Source organism: Silene latifolia, chromosome 7 (assembly GCF_048544455.1).
Source record: "Silene latifolia isolate original U9 population chromosome 7, ASM4854445v1, whole genome shotgun sequence".
Lineage (NCBI taxonomy): Eukaryota > Viridiplantae > Streptophyta > Magnoliopsida > Caryophyllales > Caryophyllaceae > Silene > Silene latifolia.
In genome coordinates this window covers 28,372,859-28,389,703 of record NC_133532.1, presented here as the reverse complement: position 1 = coordinate 28,389,703, position 16,845 = coordinate 28,372,859, and the positions used below count along the sequence as shown (strand labels likewise).

The window sequence follows — 16,845 nt, the reverse complement described above, 5'->3', positions numbered from 1 at the left end:
GGTAGAGAGACCAAATACTTCAAAGAGAGCTTCCACTTGGTGATAAATCCCAAGTTTCCTCAAGGTAGCATGACATAAAAACTTAGTGGGAAGAATGTTCTTACTTAGAAGCCGTTGGAAGACTAATATTTGCACATCATTGACAAATTCCACATTTGAGAAGTCATTAAGCCTTGTAAGATCTACAATCTCTTCATGCTCCCTTCTTAATGTGTTGACATGGGAGGTAGAAGAACTTCCCCTCATCCTTGGTCTTCTCCCATTCCTAAAAGAGGATCTCCTTGGTGCCATTCCTTGATTATTGAGCTGGAATTTCTTGATTTGTTAAAGAATAAAGATGCTCCTTGTTGATTGAGTGTTGCCTTTGAAACCCTAGAATTTTTGGGCTTTTTGATTTTGTGGGGTTAGAGAGTGATTGGGATATGCTTTGGAGTCATAAGGGGTTGGGTTTTTATAATGCAAGTGGATAGAAGGGTGATGTGTCACTAAATGTGTGGTGGGGTGAAATTGGATTAAGAAAAGACGGGTCAAATCACCGCAGGAAGACGGGCGGATTCGAGCAGAAGACGCTCGGATTCTGTCTTATCGGGACGGGCGGATTCTGGGTAAGACGCCCGGATTCTGTCACAGCTAATTTTCCAAAAACATGATGCCACAAAGACGGGCGTCCCGACCCTAAGACGCTCGGATTCTTCTGAAAGGAGACGGGCGTCTTTTCACAATGACGGGCGGATTCTGGGACAGGGAAATTTCTTGAAATGCACAGGTAGAAAGACGGGCGTCTTTATGCAAAGACGGCCGGATTCTCTGGGACACGCGTCTTCCCTTCTGAGACGCTCGGATTCTTCTTCAGTCCAAAATATTTCAATTTCTCAGTTTAGAAGGACGGACGGATTCTTCCCAATATGCCCGGATTCTAGCAGGACGGGCGGATTCCCTTGAAGCCGCTCGGGTTCAAGCTGCGAATCCTTCCTTTGTTTTCCTTAATGCTTCCCCACACTTGAAAATTTGTTCCTTCCTTCATTCAAAATTCGTTAGTGACCCTCCCTCACTTACTCTCATGAAAAGAATTTATGTTTATTATTAAAGAAATGCAATAAAATTATAAATACAAGTTAGAGGGTTAGTATATTTACAAGTGGTGGTTTAGGGAGGACTCCACCAAACTCTCCCTTTGATGGTTCTTTCAAGGATGAGAAGGCCCGAGGTAGGTGACCTCGACCTCTCCAATAAACGCTCCTTCATAGTAAGGCTTCAATCTTTGACCATTGACTTTGAACTTGCTTCCATCTTCCGCCTTGAGTTCAAAATCTCCATATTTTCCAACTTCGGTTATCACATAGGGACCCATCCATCTAGAGTTCAACTTTCCCGGAAAAAGTCGGTAGCGGGAATTGAATAGAAGGACTTTGTCTCCTTTGTGCAAGGCCTTTTGTCTAATTCTCTTATCATGAAGCAATTTCGTTCTTTCTTTGTAAATCTTTGCATTCTCATAGGATTGTAGTCGGAATTCCTCCAACTCTTGAATTTGAATCATCCTCTTTTGCCCACTCAATTTGAGATCAAGATTAAGTGCTCGGATTGCCCAAAAAGCTTTGTACTCCAATTCGATTGGCAAATGACATGCTTTTCCATAGACAAGCTTGTAAGGGGAGGCTCCTATGGGAGTCTTATAGGCCGTCCTATAAGCCCAAAGAGCATCATCAAGCTTTGTGCTCCAATCTTTTCGGGTCTTGTTCACAACTTTTTCAAGGATTTGCTTGATCTCTCTATTTGAAACTTCAACTTGACCGCTTGTTTGAGGATGATATCCCAAGCCGGTTCTATGTTGGACACCATATTTGGTCAAAAGAGATGCAAGTTTCTTCTCATAGAAGTGCGTTCCTCCATCACTTATAATTGCTCTAGGAACTCCAAATCTTGGGAAAATTATCTTTTTGAAGAGCTTGGTGACCGTTTTTGCATCATCATTTGGAGTGGCAATTGCCTCCACCCACTTTTAGACGTAGTCTACGGCTACAAGGATGTACTTATTCCCATTGGATGTCACAAAGGGTCCTTGGTAGTCGATTCCCCAAACATCGAAAATCTCCACCTCTAGAATGCCCCTTTGTGGCATTTCGTTCCTCCAAGAGATATTCCCCGTCCTTTGACAAGCATCGCAATGAATGATGAATTCTCTTGTGTCTTGAAACATTGTAGGCCAATAGAAGCCCGATTGAAGAATTTTTGCAATGGTCCTCCTTGCTCCATGGTGCCCACCGTAGGGTGATGAGTGACACCCTTCCAAGATTCCTTGGACTTCCCATTGAGGGATGCATCTCCGGTAGAGCCCATCACTACACTCCTTGTAGAGGTTTGGGTCATCCCAAAAATACCTCTTCACTTCGAATAGGAATCTCTTCCTTTGGTTGTGGTTCAAATTTGGAGGGAGTACCGTTCCAACAATATAGTTAGCATAATCGGCAAACCATGGGGTGATGTGCCTTTCAAGTTGTGTTTGAATGGCAATCAAAATATCGTCGGGAAATGAGTCATTGATCGGGGTTTCTCCATGTTCATCATGAAACCGGATCCTTGACAAGTGATCCGCTACTACATTTTCGGCTCCTTTCTTGTCTCTTATTTCCAAGTCAAATTCTTGAAGGAGCAAAATCCATCTCAACAACCTTGGTTTTGCCTCCTTCTTTATCAAGAGATGTCGGAGAGCACGGTGATCCGAAAAGACAATCACCTTGGATCCAAGTAAGTAAGAACGGAACTTGTCCAAAGCATAGACAATGGCAAGAAGCTCTTTCTCGGTGGTATCATAATTCACTTGGGAGGGATCAAGAGTCTTGCTTATGTAATAGATGGCGTGAAGAGCTCTTCCTACCCGTTGGCCAAGAACCGCTCCAACGGCGTAGTTACTAGCATCACACATAATCTCGAACGGTAGTTCCCAATTTGGAGGTTGAATGATCGGTGCCGAGATTAGTGCTTCCTTGATTCTATTAAAGGCTTCAACACACTCATCAGTGAAAAGGAATTGGGCATCTTTAAGCAAGAGTTGAGTGAGGGGTTTCGCTATTTTTGAAAAATCCTTTATGAAACGGCGATAGAAACCCGCGTGACCGAGAAAACTTCTCACCCCTTTAACATTCACGGGAGGTGGGAGTTTCTCTATCACCTCAACTTTAGCTTTATCGACCTCGATGCCCTTTTCCGAGATTAAATGACCCAAAACAATTCCTTCATTGACCATGAAGTGACACTTTTCCCAATTTAAAACAAGACTAACATCTTCACATTTTTGCAACACAAGAGAAAGATTATGCAAACATGAGTCAAAGTCCTTTCCATAAACACTAAAATCATCCATAAAAACTTCCATTATGGTCTCTAGATAATCGGAGAAGACACTCATCATGCATCTTTGGAAAGTGGCGGGGGCATTACATAAACCAAAAGGCATCCTCCTATATGCAAAAGTACCATAAGGGCATGTGAAGGTGGTCTTATGTTGGTCATCCGGGTGTATAGGGATTTGGAAAAATCCCGAATACCCGTCAAGGTAACAAAAGAATTTGTTGGAAGCTAACCTCTCAAGCATTTGGTCAATGAATCGTAGGGGGAAATGATCCTTTCTTGTTGCGGAATTCAATTTTCGATAGTCAATGCACATACGCCAACCGGTGATCATCCTTGTGGGTATTAGCTCATTCTTCTCATTTGTCACCACTATGGTACCTCCTTTCTTAGGTACCACTTGAACGGGGCTAACCCACAAAGAGTCCGATATGGGATATATGATTCCCGCATCAAGTAATTTCATAACCTCTCCCTTGACAACTTCTTGCATGTGGGGGTTCAATCGTCTTTGAGGTTGAATGGTAGGTCTATGGTCTTCCACTAGATGAATTCTATGCATGCAAAAGTTGGGACTTATCCCCTTAAGGTCATCTAGACTATAACCTATAGCCTTTTCATGTTTTTTCAACACATCAAGCAATTTTCCCAATTGGTTCTCATCAAGTCTATCACTAACAATCACGGGTTTGGTCTTTGATTCATCATGGTAAGCATATTTCAAATTTGGGGGAAGGGGTTTTAAAGTAGGAGTTTGTACCTTACTTTCCTCCTTTGGAGTTTCATGGAGAATTTGCTCCATCTCCATTAGGCATTCCATTCTCATAGCATATTCAACTTCTTCTTCATTCTCGTCAATCTCATCACATTCGAATTCCATGATGGATTCCTCTTGCTCTTGAGCTTGTAAGATGTCTTCTAGGATGGATTGCTCATCCTCTATGGGTTGACATGCTTCCACAAGGATGTTATGCACTAATTCGGATTGTGCATGAGTAAGTTCCTTGTTATTTAGAGCGGCCTCAAAAAGATCTACCTCCAATTCCCAATACATATTTTTAGCCTCACTTGCTTCCAAGGCCTCCAATGCTTGCATGGGATCTTTGAAGAAAGGTATACTTAAGTGGTCCTCTACAAAACAATCTATAAAGTCCATCTTGCAAAATATCAAACAACTCGAAAATAATTAGAACAAACCTTGAGGAGTTTTATTTCCCCAAGGCAAAGAAAGACACAACTAATAACAATATAAGGAAATCTAAATCAAGTTAACACCGTCCCCGGCAACGGCGCCATTTTTGGTCGGACAATATAATCTTTTCGGTAACTTGTCGTTAGGAGCACCTAGACCAAAACACAATTTATAACTTCACAAACAACTCTACAATTACTAAAGAGGCAAGTAAAGGTCGGATCCCAAGGGACGGGAATTGAGATGAGATTTCTATTGTAACTAGTGGTGTCTTAGGGGTGTCACAATTTGGGTTGATGTAGAAGGTCACTAAACTAAATAGAAATGAAAGTAAACAAGCAAGTTGGATTAAAAGGGTTGTTGAAGAGTCTATTGATCCAAAATACTCAAGAGGGGGGGGGGGTGAATTGAGGATTTAAAACTTTTTAAAAGCTTTTTCGATTATGCTAATGTAATTGATTATTTAAAGTTTATTGATTAAACTTTAACTAATCAACTAATGAAGATGAACGTGATGAACGAAACAAACGAAAGAAGAAGAGACACACGGATTTTAGAAGTGGTTCAGTTTCACAAGTCGAAACCTACGTCCACTATTCTCGATTAATAAATTTAGTACCTTTCTACGGATTACAAATTTACTAACCCAACTCGTACAACTAACTCTAGCTGTAACTCAATGAGTACCGTTAAATACTCGAGTGACTAACTTACGCTAATAAGAAAGCACTAATGATTCTAACAAAGGTTCACGTTAATGAACAAGTTAAGAATTCAACTAAGCACTATTATCTTATAACGATAAATGAAGAACAAGTATGCGAGATTTTATGACACACGACCTTTCAAAATTGCAAATCGGTTTTTCTGCTTAAAACACACGGTTTGCTTTTTAAAGATGAAAATAATTTTTACGCTTAAGGTCTCTATTTTAGATGTTGTAAATAGCAAAGTATTTATAGGAGGAGAAGTAGGCTACACGGTTTTTGCACAAACCCTAATAGCCGAAATAATAAGATATAATTACAAATTATATCTTCTTATTATCTCTTTCCTAAAAGCCTTGAAAGATAATAAAGAATATTCTAAAAGATATAATATAATCTTTCCAAATATTATCTTTACTATAAATTCTAAGATTATGATAAGATTTCCTAAAACAAGAATATCTTTAATCATAAATAAATATATTAAATAAGATATATAAGATATGTAAAGATATTATTATAGAATAAAATCTTTACCTAATATCTCCTAGGCAACACGAGATATCACGGCCCATAAGCTCGTGAATCGTGCAAACCCTAGTCTTAATATACAATTAGAATTTAGGTTTTAGGAGAGGCTATTATAGAAACCCTAATTAGTAGTAAAGTCCAACTCATAAGTTGATCCATCATAACTACCAATTAACGTTTACAATAAAACCGGACTCCTCACTAAACCGGGCTTTATTAAATAAATACTTTCATTAAAACATTTAAAATAAACTTTAAACAATTATAAAACAATTTTCAAAACATTTATAAGTCGTGTATAAAAACTCACCATTTCAATGTTATAGTAGAAGAGCTATAACATTGAGCTCTTTTACTAGTAATGTTATAGCTGCAAAGCTATAACTTTACTAAATCAAGAAACTCACTCTTGATTACCTGATGTGAACATTATTTGCGCACATTTAGTCCCCTTATTGAGCCTATTTTGCATACTATTATAACATTCTATGGCCGTTTTATCCGTCAAAACCTTCCTATTTGCTTTTCTATCGCATTTCATATGTTTTGTAGAAAAGGAGATAATAAGGCGGAAATTCCCGTCTTTCGTGCATATTTGGAAGCTTATTGATGATATTAGATGGGCTAGTATGAAGAGGAGGCAAGAATGATGACCAATGATGTAGGAATAAAGAGTATATAGAAGGGTCATAAGGTTTAAAGCAAGGAGGAAAAGCAAGGAAGCCATTCATGAAGAAAATTGCTCGGAACGCAAACCAGGAGTTGCTCCTTTGGCTCTGAAAATATGTTAGATGGAACGGCGTCAAAAAATCAAGCGATCTAGGCTTTTGAATCACTCCAATAGGAGTCCGGATAAGAAAATGACGTCCGTTTTACAATCCGAGGTCAAACAAAGAAGCTTTTCGGGAATCCGCGCGTCCCGAGACAAATCTGCCCGTCTTCCACAGGACGCCCGTCTTCCCTACAAGACGCCCGTCTTTTGGCTGGGAAAAATAAGAAATTTTGCTGGAAGAGAATCCGCCCGGATTCCCTACAATCCGCCCGGATTCCCCTGCCACAATCCGCCCGAATTCCCTACAATCCGCCCGTCTTCTCCCAGAATCCGCCCGGATTCCCCTACCTGAATCCGCCCGTCCCGACACCAATCCGCACGGATTCCTCCACAGCACAATTTCGTCTTCTCCAAGCTACAAAGAAAGAAGCCCTTCCTTCGAAAAATACCGGCTCCTCCTTGCTCAATCTAAAAAGTGTAATTACTATTTTAGCCTTAGTTAACCCTAAATGCATCCACCTAATTTCCACTATAAATACCCCATCTTTGTAATTAATCAAGCATCAAGTTTTTAGGGTAGAAAATCCTTCTTTAGATTAGATTAGGAGTAGATTAGAATAGATTACTCTTTAATCTTTCCACAACTTACACATTAATCTCTCCTTAATTATTGTTCAAGTTTATCATTCAAGTTTATTATTGGGTAATTGAAGATTATTGGGTTATTATTGGGAGATTGACAACCTTCCATCAATCATCAAGTTTCTTCTATTATTCTTTGCTTTATTATTTGGATCATCTCAAGTTTGGTATAATTCCTTTACTCTTTAATCTTTATTGTTCATTTCTTCATTCTATTATCATGTTTATACTTGTTGTGATGATTGACACCATTAATGACATGTTTCCCATGATAATGAGTGAGTAGTCTTTTAGCTAGGATTAGTGGGTAATTAGGGGAAACCAACATGGGATTGATTCATGCTTAATCTAATATGTTCACATGATTAAATTGCTTGCTTGTTGTGATGTCAACTTTATGCACATGTTATGTTTGATGAAATGTCAAGCCTATGAATCCTTGCATTTACAACCATCTCTTATCTACTCAACTTGACTTGTAAGATATAAACCAACTCGAGTCTTGTTAGACCATGCATAGAAGTTGAATAGGAGGAAAGTAAGTCGACTTGTAGGTGTTGTACAATGTAATCGATTCGGCTCCGGGACCCAACCCTTCCGAAGAACCGTAAGATATAACCCAACTGATCGGAGCCATTTAGTTCACAAATTAAGCAAATGTGGTCGTTGGTCAATGGTCGATACAAAACACAATTTATACTTCACAAACAACTCTACAAATTAGTAAAGAGGCAAGTAAAGGTCGGATCCCAAGGGACGGGTATTGAAAACGAAGATTTCTATTGCTACTAGTGGTGTCTAGGGGTGTCACAAGTTGGGTTGATGTAGAAGGTTACTAAACTAAAATAGCAATGAAAATAAACTAACAAGGTAAATGGAATAAGGGTGTAAATAATTGATTAAAAGCACTAGGGTGTCATGGGTTCATAGGGGATTCATGGGATATGATCATACAAACATGTTCTCAAATTATAAGCAAGCAATTATTGTTGTGATGGATTGAGTTGGGTTATATCTTACAATCCTAGGAAAGTTTGGGTCCCGGAGCCGAATCTCTTGGATTGTACAACACCTACAAGTCGACTTAATCTTCCCTACTTAACACATGCATGGTCTAACAAGACTCGAGTTGGGTTATGTCTTACAAGTCAAGTTGAAGAGATAGTAGATGATAATAAATGCAAGGATTCATAGGCTTAGCATTTCATCAAACATAACATGTGCATGCATTAAGATCAAAACAAGCAAGCAAATAAGATATGAAAGCATATTGATTTAAGCATGAATCATTCCCCATGTTGGTTTCCCTAATCACCCATTAAACCCTAGCTAAGAGACTACTCACTCATTATCATATTGATCATGCTAGAAAGGTTGTCAATCATACTAACATAATGAAACATGATGAATAAATGAAAGTAATTAGCAATAATTAAAAAGGGATTAAGAGATTATACCTACTAATGATTCCAATAATAAAGCAAGAATAATAGAAGTACTTGAATCCTAGATTGAGAGGTTGTCAATCTCCCAATAATAACCCAAATAATCTTCAATTACCCAAAATAAAGTAAGAACAAGAGAGAGATTAAGGAACTAAAACTTGGATTAAAACTTGATTAATACTTGATTACAATATTGAAGAGAGATTTGATTGATATTAACTACTCTAATTATTGATTAGAAGAACATGCTCCTCTAATTAGACTAATGGGGTATTTATAGTGAAAATTAGGGAGGATGCATTAGGGTTAACTAAGGGCTAAACTAGTAATTACACTTTTTAAGTTGAGCAAGGAGACTCCGGTATTCAATGAGAGAAGGGCGTCTCCATTTTGTAACTTGAAGGACGAAACCATGTCTTTGTCTTTGTGATCCGAGCGGATGGAGGTCGAGACGGACGGATGGGGCATGGACGATCCGAGCGGATCAAGGCAGACGACGCTCGGATTGGGCCTGGGGGATCCGAGCGGATCCTGGGTAAGGACGCTCGGATTGAGTGGGGACGGACGGACGGATCGTGGATGATCCGTTCGGATTCTTCTACAGCGTCATTCCTTCTTCTTTTCTTCCCTTTTCTTCATAGAATCCTTGGGGATTTCCTTGGGGACTCAAGGATCCTTTCTCAACATTGATCTTCTACTTAGCTATGTACAAAGGCCTTCTAGTCTTGTCTCTCCTTGATGCTTGGTCATTGAATACGATCCATTTAGCCTCGTTTTGCCATGAAAATGCAAGATTCTTACTCCTTTCCTACCAAGGGATCAAAATCTCAAAGAATATGCAAAACAAAGATCTAAAGATAAGAAATGACCCAAATAAGCACTAAAAAGCATAGAAACAATGGTAATTCGGGGGCTAAATATGCGCCAATTATGGTCGCATCAAATATCCCCAAACCGAACCTTTGCTCGTCCCGAGTAAAGAGGTGACAAAGACTAGGACCAATACTAACCTAACCTAATAATAATAGCCGATATGAGACAATTAGCGGGTCTCACTCCGCCCCTTCAACTCACAACAAGACAACCATGAGGTAGGATGCCTTCTTGCAAGGCAAGGTGGGTCTTGCCAAAATGGCGACACATCCAAACATTAAGCACATAAAAACAAGTAATGGATGCATCAACAAAAGAATAGCCACTCCCTCATCAAGTGGCGGAGGCACTAAAGAGGAACAAATTTAAGAGCATGTAATCCTTCACAAATACTAGTTCAACAAATTACTAAGTCTAAGAGGATGGCACTAAATCACCTCCAAATGGTGTTAAACTAGACTACTTTCGTCCTCAATTTCCAAATGCTTTCGTCAAGAGCGATCGGATGGTGGTGGAATGATGATCCCTATGATGCTAGTGGCATATGACATGACAAGTCTCGAATTCTCTACAAAAGTAAAGGTCATGGATCGTCCCAAGCTCGACCAAGTGGCTTGACAAAAGGCTTTTTGGGAATGAAATGCTCAAATCTTTATTCACAATGGTTGGATATGACTAGTATTTCAAAATTGTCCTCATTTCACTTTCACATTTCAAAAATTTAAGATGGGGTTTGTCCCTTCCGGGCTAGTGTCCTTTGCTTTCGCCAATCGCTTATTAGGCAACCGGTTAACCTCTAGACAATAGCTTTTCGGGGTGAAGTCACTCTGTCTCTGGGCGGCCGAATTCACAACCGTATGGGGGCCCAATTCAATGGATCCCACACCAAAGCACATCGAAGTGGTAAACCTCCATCAAAACAACTTAAAAATTCTCAACATTCAACAATTCATAACGCTTGAGGTTTCCTTGGCATTACATTACTTCCACATGACAAAATTTGTTTGAGATGAGCACTTCAAGCTTATTGATAGAAAATATTTTTGGGTTGCCTTACCACAAGGTCAAACAAGGTCACCTAGACAAGTTAACCAAGTCCATATCGCATCACGGGGTTGGATAGGTGACTCACATGCAAACTCTTGACTAGGCCTTGGGTCATGGGTCAAAAGACACTAGTATGACACTATCTAGGTGTTTTACAACCATTCTAGTAGGCGAAGTCTTGAGTTGAACAAGTATTTATAATGGCTTAGTTGCTCTTGTCAAAGTTCCAAAATAGGCATTTTTTCAAAACATTTCTAACATGCAACTACATGCCATGATGCAACTAATATAAACATCCTAATGCAAGTGATTCTACCAACTAGCATGACATACTAAACTAAATGCAAATCCTAAGTTCACATTGTTTTTACCGCATCAATCAAAATAAAGCCACATAGTCATTAACATAAAGAGGAAAAAGGAGATTGAAAAGATCATACCATGCGGTCTTCAATATCCTCATGTCTCGGATGTGGCGTAGTCAATCAAAGTGAAAAAGGATGAACAAACACAATATATACAAGACTATATATACAAAGGAAATGAACTTGTTTTTGGTTTTTTTCAATTTTCAAATTTTTATGATTTTTGAAATTTTTCAATTTTTATGGTTTTTGAATAAAAGTTAAGTGTTAGAATTCCCATCCCCACACTAATATGGGCATTGTCCTCAATGGCCAAAATGATGGAAATTATGCAAGAGTGATGCATGATTTTCTATATTAAATGCAATTCTACACTAAACTACACTACATGATGCATGTTGTTTTGTTATGACGGAGAGGATAATTTAGATTACCTCCCGTTGCGTATGCATCAACTTCCCCAAACCAAGCAAGACACTATTGCTAATGTCAAAGCATGGGGGAGTTCATGCACATGCTATGCTATGCATGAGATTAAATTGTCATTTTGGATTTTCAAAAATGGGAACAAAAAGGAACACCTCAAAGGAACCGAGGTGTGAGTCCTTTGATGTTGCTAGGACTAAACTAACCAATGATCAAAATGAGAATAAAATACAAAGAGATATAGACAAACCGTGGGAGAGTAGGAATCTCCAAGGCTAGTCTTCCATCATACTACTATCATCACCACTTCCCTCATGAGAAGTGGTCTCATTGCCACTTTCCTTGGCACTTTCTTCATTGCTTTCCTCATCATCATCTTCACCATCTTCTCCTTCTTCATCATCTCCACTTGCTTCTTCCTCAATGTTATCATCAATCTCCTCATCATTTCCAACAACCTCATTATCTTCCACCACATCCCTTGATGCACCCGGGAACAAAGCTTCTCTATCCGCCCAACTAGGCAAAGGACAAGATGGATCAAGGAGTCCTTGCCTAGCTAAATGTAGGAGGGGAGGATATTGAGCTAGATATGCATTCTTCCGGTCTTCATAAGCTTGCTTGTGCATGGCTCTCATAAGAAGAGTTACATAGTCTTTCCCAATTTCAATTCCTTCCTAGCGTAAACTCTTCATAGTCATAGGGGTAAGGTGGTATGATAATGGAAGAGGAGGGGGCCTCATGGTCACCCTTTTGTTGTTGAATGATGTACTCGGCTTCTTTGGTTAGGGGAAGTAAATAGTTGGTCCGGTGGACACTAAGACGGCAAATCTTTGCGGGCAAAGTGAATGAACGAGCCTCACTAGTAAGCCACCCATACTTGGTATCAAGGGAATTGTGAACAACCCATTTGAACTTGTTAATCAAGATGGACATATCAATGAGATGGCCACCATCCTTAGCCTTGTACTTGCTATCCTTATTGAAATTAGGATCAAAGTGCTTGGCTAGGACCGTGACAAGGCCGCCATTAACAATAACGGTCGTACCCTTCTTCCCACTATCTACATGAAGCCATCTATCAACCAATAGCCTCAAACAATTGTAAGGCTTGGTGTGAATTCTTCCAATATTCAAGGTTGATTCAAGGAGAATAAAATCGAGTCCCGTGAAATGATTGGTGTCTCTTCTAGCAATTATGGTATTTCCCACAACTTTGTGCCATATTCTTATGCCCGGATGATGGACCAAGAGAGCACGACAAGCATGAAAATCTTCATATTTCTTCCCGGAGATTGCCTCCCAAAGAGGCGCGGGATCGTACTTCCCATATTGCTTATAGAATTTATGTTCATCACTAAGACCCAAAATTGCACCCAATTCCGGAAAGGAAATGCGTCTACTAGTGTTAGCTAGACGAAACTCAATATTTTCCCTATTCTCAACTTTTGTCACTTTCAAGGAACTTAAGAATTCCAAGACAAGGGAGGGGTATGTTACTTCTTTCATTTCAAACAATTTCTTTAAACCCATGGCATTGAAAAAGACTCTTGTTTGTTCAAGGACACCTAGCTTCTCTAAGGTTTTTTCACATATGAACTTGGTGGATTGAATTTGTTTCATAGCAAACTTGACAAATGAATTTCTATGGTCATCGGAAATGAAAGTTACCTCCGGATAATGCAAGAGTTGATTAATTACCGGAGTAGAAGGTGATGCTTCCATAGAAATTTGTTGAGGTTGTTCCACTACCAAGCTTGGTGTTGACACCACCATTGCCAAAGCTTTCTTTGTTTGTAGAGCTTTTTGCCTTTGAGAGAGAGCCTTTGCCTTTGGTGCCTTTGTTGCTTTTGTTGCTCCCTTTGTTCTTGCCATTTGATGAACAAACCAAGTAGAGAATCAAAAATCTTCAATTTGTAGAATGCCCAAATTGATTTTGAAAGTGAAAGGCTTTGCCTTTATGAGAACAAAAATCAATTCAAAGGTGAAGATTTTGTGCTTGGTTTTGATTTTGTTTTGGAGATGGAGTGATTAATTTGATGTTTGAAGGATGGTTTGATTTTGTTTTGGTGATTTTGTTGAGGGTTTTTGTGTTTGAGATGGAGAGGATGAGGGTTTTGGTGTTATGGGTAGTGTTTATGAATGAATGAATGAATGAATGAAGGTGGGGGGTATTTAAAGAAACGAAAATCTCGAAGATGCAGGCACGATCCGTGCGGATTAGGCGCAATCCGCTCGGATTTTCAAGCTTCAAATTTTAAAAATCCCGCCTAAAGACGGGCGTCTCCTGGGGAAATCCGCTCGGATTTTTATTGAGGGACGGGCGTCTCTTGGGAAATCCGGACGATTCTCATCCGAGAGATTTTTCTTGTTTTTCTTGACTTCAAGACGGGCGGATTTTACCGAGAGACGGACGGATCCTGGGAGACGGCGTCTTTCCGAAATCCGCTCGGATTCCTTAACAGACAGAATTCTTCACTTTTTGCACACCCCAAGACGGGCGTCTTCGAGCCGGACGCTCGGATCCTCTCTATGACGGGCGGATTTTCCAAAATCCGCTCGGATTCTTCCTTGATTACACGGATCCTTGCGCAAACCCTTTCCTTAACATTCTTTCTTTCTTTCTTTCTTTTCTTGTGTTCTTCATTGTGGGGGCACTACTAAGGCGTGAATAGCCTAGGTAATTGCCATCCCCACACTAAGGTAAATCACTACACATCAATTAAAATCATTAGTCCCTCCCTCACTTCTCTCTTTTCATGACAATTATTTTGATCAAGGTAAATAAAATCCAAAAATGACAAAAATGCAATGCAAAAATTAAATGTAAGTTAGGGAGTTAGAAATATTTACAAGTGGTGGTTTAGGGAGGACTCCACCAAACTCTCATTCTTGATGAGATGTCAAGGAGGCATGTTCAAGGTGTTGTTGATGTTGCTCAACACCTCGAAGAAGTAATTAAAAGCTTGTTCATTGTTGTGGTAGAGGTCCTCAATAGACCGTGGCCCTTGTTGTTGATCATGATCGATGGCATGCCCAATGTAGGGATTAAAGATCCCTTCAAATTCGTCGTCCCAAAGACCACAAACTTCATTGAGTTGATCATTGAAAATCTCTTGCTTGGATGGAGACAACTCTCCCAAATTCTTCTTTTGGCTAATGAGGCCATCTTCTTCTTCCTTGGTTGATTTTGATGAGCTTTGCAAGCTCTTCTTGTCACAATTCACTTGCTCTTTGAATGGAGCATCTTCAACTTTCTTCCTCCATTGGAGTTCCGATTTCTTCCTTTCATCCTTCCGGCTATAGTGATCGATCATGAAGCATGGCTCATGCAAACGAGGAGCTCTCATGGTCTTGTCAAGATTAAAAGTTATGCTTTCATCTCCCACTTCTAGAGTGAGCTCTCCATGTTTCACATCAATCACCGCACCCGCGGTGTGTAGGAAAGGTCTTCCTAAGATGATTGGAATGTTGGAATCTTCCTCCATATCAACAATGACAAAGTCCACCGGGATGAAAAACTTCCCTATTCGCACGGGGACATCTTCCCATATCCCTAGCGGTGTCTTCGTCGATCTATCGGCCATTTGAAGTGTGATATTGGTGCACTTAAGCTCTCCCATTCCCAACCTTTTACTTACCGAGTACGGCATGACACTCACACTAGCCCCTAGATCACATAAGGCTTTGTTGATCGTTGTGTCGCCAATGGTACACGGTATTGAGAAGCTTCCCGGATCCTTTAGCTTTGGAGGTGAACTCCCTTGAAGTATGGCACTACTCACCTTAGTGAAGGCGATAGTCTCAAGTTTCCGGATCGACTTCTTCTTTGTGAGAATATCCTTCATGTATTTCGCATAGGCCGGAACGTGATTGATTAATTCCGTAAAAGGAATTGAGACTTCTAAGTTCTTCACAATTTCCATGAACTTTCCAAGTTGATCATCAAATTTGGGCTTGGCTTGACGACTTGGAAAAGGAAGTCTAATCACAATGGGCTCCTTTTCTTTGGCTTTGTCTTCATTTTTCTTTGAATTTTCTTCTTTTGATGATTCCCCTTCTTTGGGACTTTGCACCACAACTTCATTCTCACTAGCTCTCACAACTTCATCCTCAACTTGCTCCTTCGGTGCTTCATATCTTGTACCACTTCTCAAGTGAATGGCACTAACCGTTTCATGTCTAGGAGGATTACCTTGAGGTGGTAATTGCCCTTTTTGTCTTTGTGAGCTTGAAGATGCTAGTTGGGTCAATTGTGTTTCCAACATCTTGGTGTGAGCTAGAATGTTGTTGATGGTGGTATCCTTTGCTTGGCTATCTTTTTGCATTTGAGTGAAAAATTCTTGTTGATTTTTTTGCATTTGAAGGACCGCTTTTTGGACATCAAAACTTTGGTCATTTTGGTGATTGTATGGATTTTGATTTTGGTAACCTTGGTTTTGATTGAAAAAGGGTCTTTGATTTTGATTTCTCATGGGTGGTGGAGTGTATGTTGGTTGAGGGTTTTGGACATTTTGGCTCTTGTATGAGAGATTTGGATGGAACTTGGTGTTTTCATTGTAAAAATTTGAATAAGGGGTACCGCTTTTGTAAGCTTGGAAAGCATTGACTTGCTCGGTTGTTCCCCTACATTCACTTTGATCATGACCTAAGGTTCCACAATTCTCACATATCCCGCTTGGGATTGATGAGGATGCCGTCAAGGCATTGACATGATGCTTTGATGATTTTGAGCTTTCCTCAAGTCTAGCCATAGCTTGTTCAAACTTCAAGTTGATAGTGTCAATGTGAGCACTAAGTTGAGCACCCAATTGAGTAACGGTGTCCACTTCATACTTTCCTCTAGTAGCCTTGCGAGGCCTACTATATTGCGAATTATGGACCGCCATTTCCTCAATCTTGTTCCATGTTTGATTGTCATCAACTTCGGTGAACATTCCATTTGATCCCATATTGAGAATGTTCCTTGAATCTTCATATAAACCATTCCAAAATTGTTGCACTAAAAACCATTCGCTAAGTCCATGGTGAGGACATGAGCGACAAATACCTTTGAACCGCTCCCAAGCTTCATACAAAGATTCTTCATCCCTTTGCTTAAAACCCGTAATTTGAGCTCTTAGCATATTAGTCTTTTCCTGGGTAGAATTTTTGTAGAAAGCGAGAGCTAACTTCTTCCAAGAATCTATTCCAAGAGTGGCCTTATCAAGGCCCTTCAACCATTGCTTTGCGGTGCCGATTAACGAAAAAGGAAATAAGACCCATCTAATTTGGTCTTGAGTCACGCCCGTTTGAGAGATAGCTTCACAATAATCACAAAATGTTTCCATATGAGAATGAGGGTCCTCACTTGGCATGCCCCCGAATTGGCTCCTCTCAACTAGTTGGATGAAGGCGGACTTGGCAATAAAGTTTCCGGTAAGATGTTGTGGGGTAGGAGTACCGTTTGGTAGATCCTCCTCGGTGGGTATAGAGTGTGACGAGAATTTAGGCATTG

The 16,845-nt window shown here is 39.9% G+C and overlaps 1 non-coding gene across 1 annotated transcript; it reads left to right on the top strand.

Annotated features, from left to right (window-relative positions):
• The first annotated feature begins 16,367 nt into the window (after nucleotides 1-16,367).
• LOC141593504 (small nucleolar RNA R71) lies at nucleotides 16,368-16,474 on the top strand. Its single transcript, XR_012521583.1, has one exon. It is a non-coding gene; the product is annotated as a small nucleolar RNA R71 (small nucleolar RNA).
• The last annotated feature ends 371 nt before the right edge of the window (nucleotides 16,475-16,845 follow it).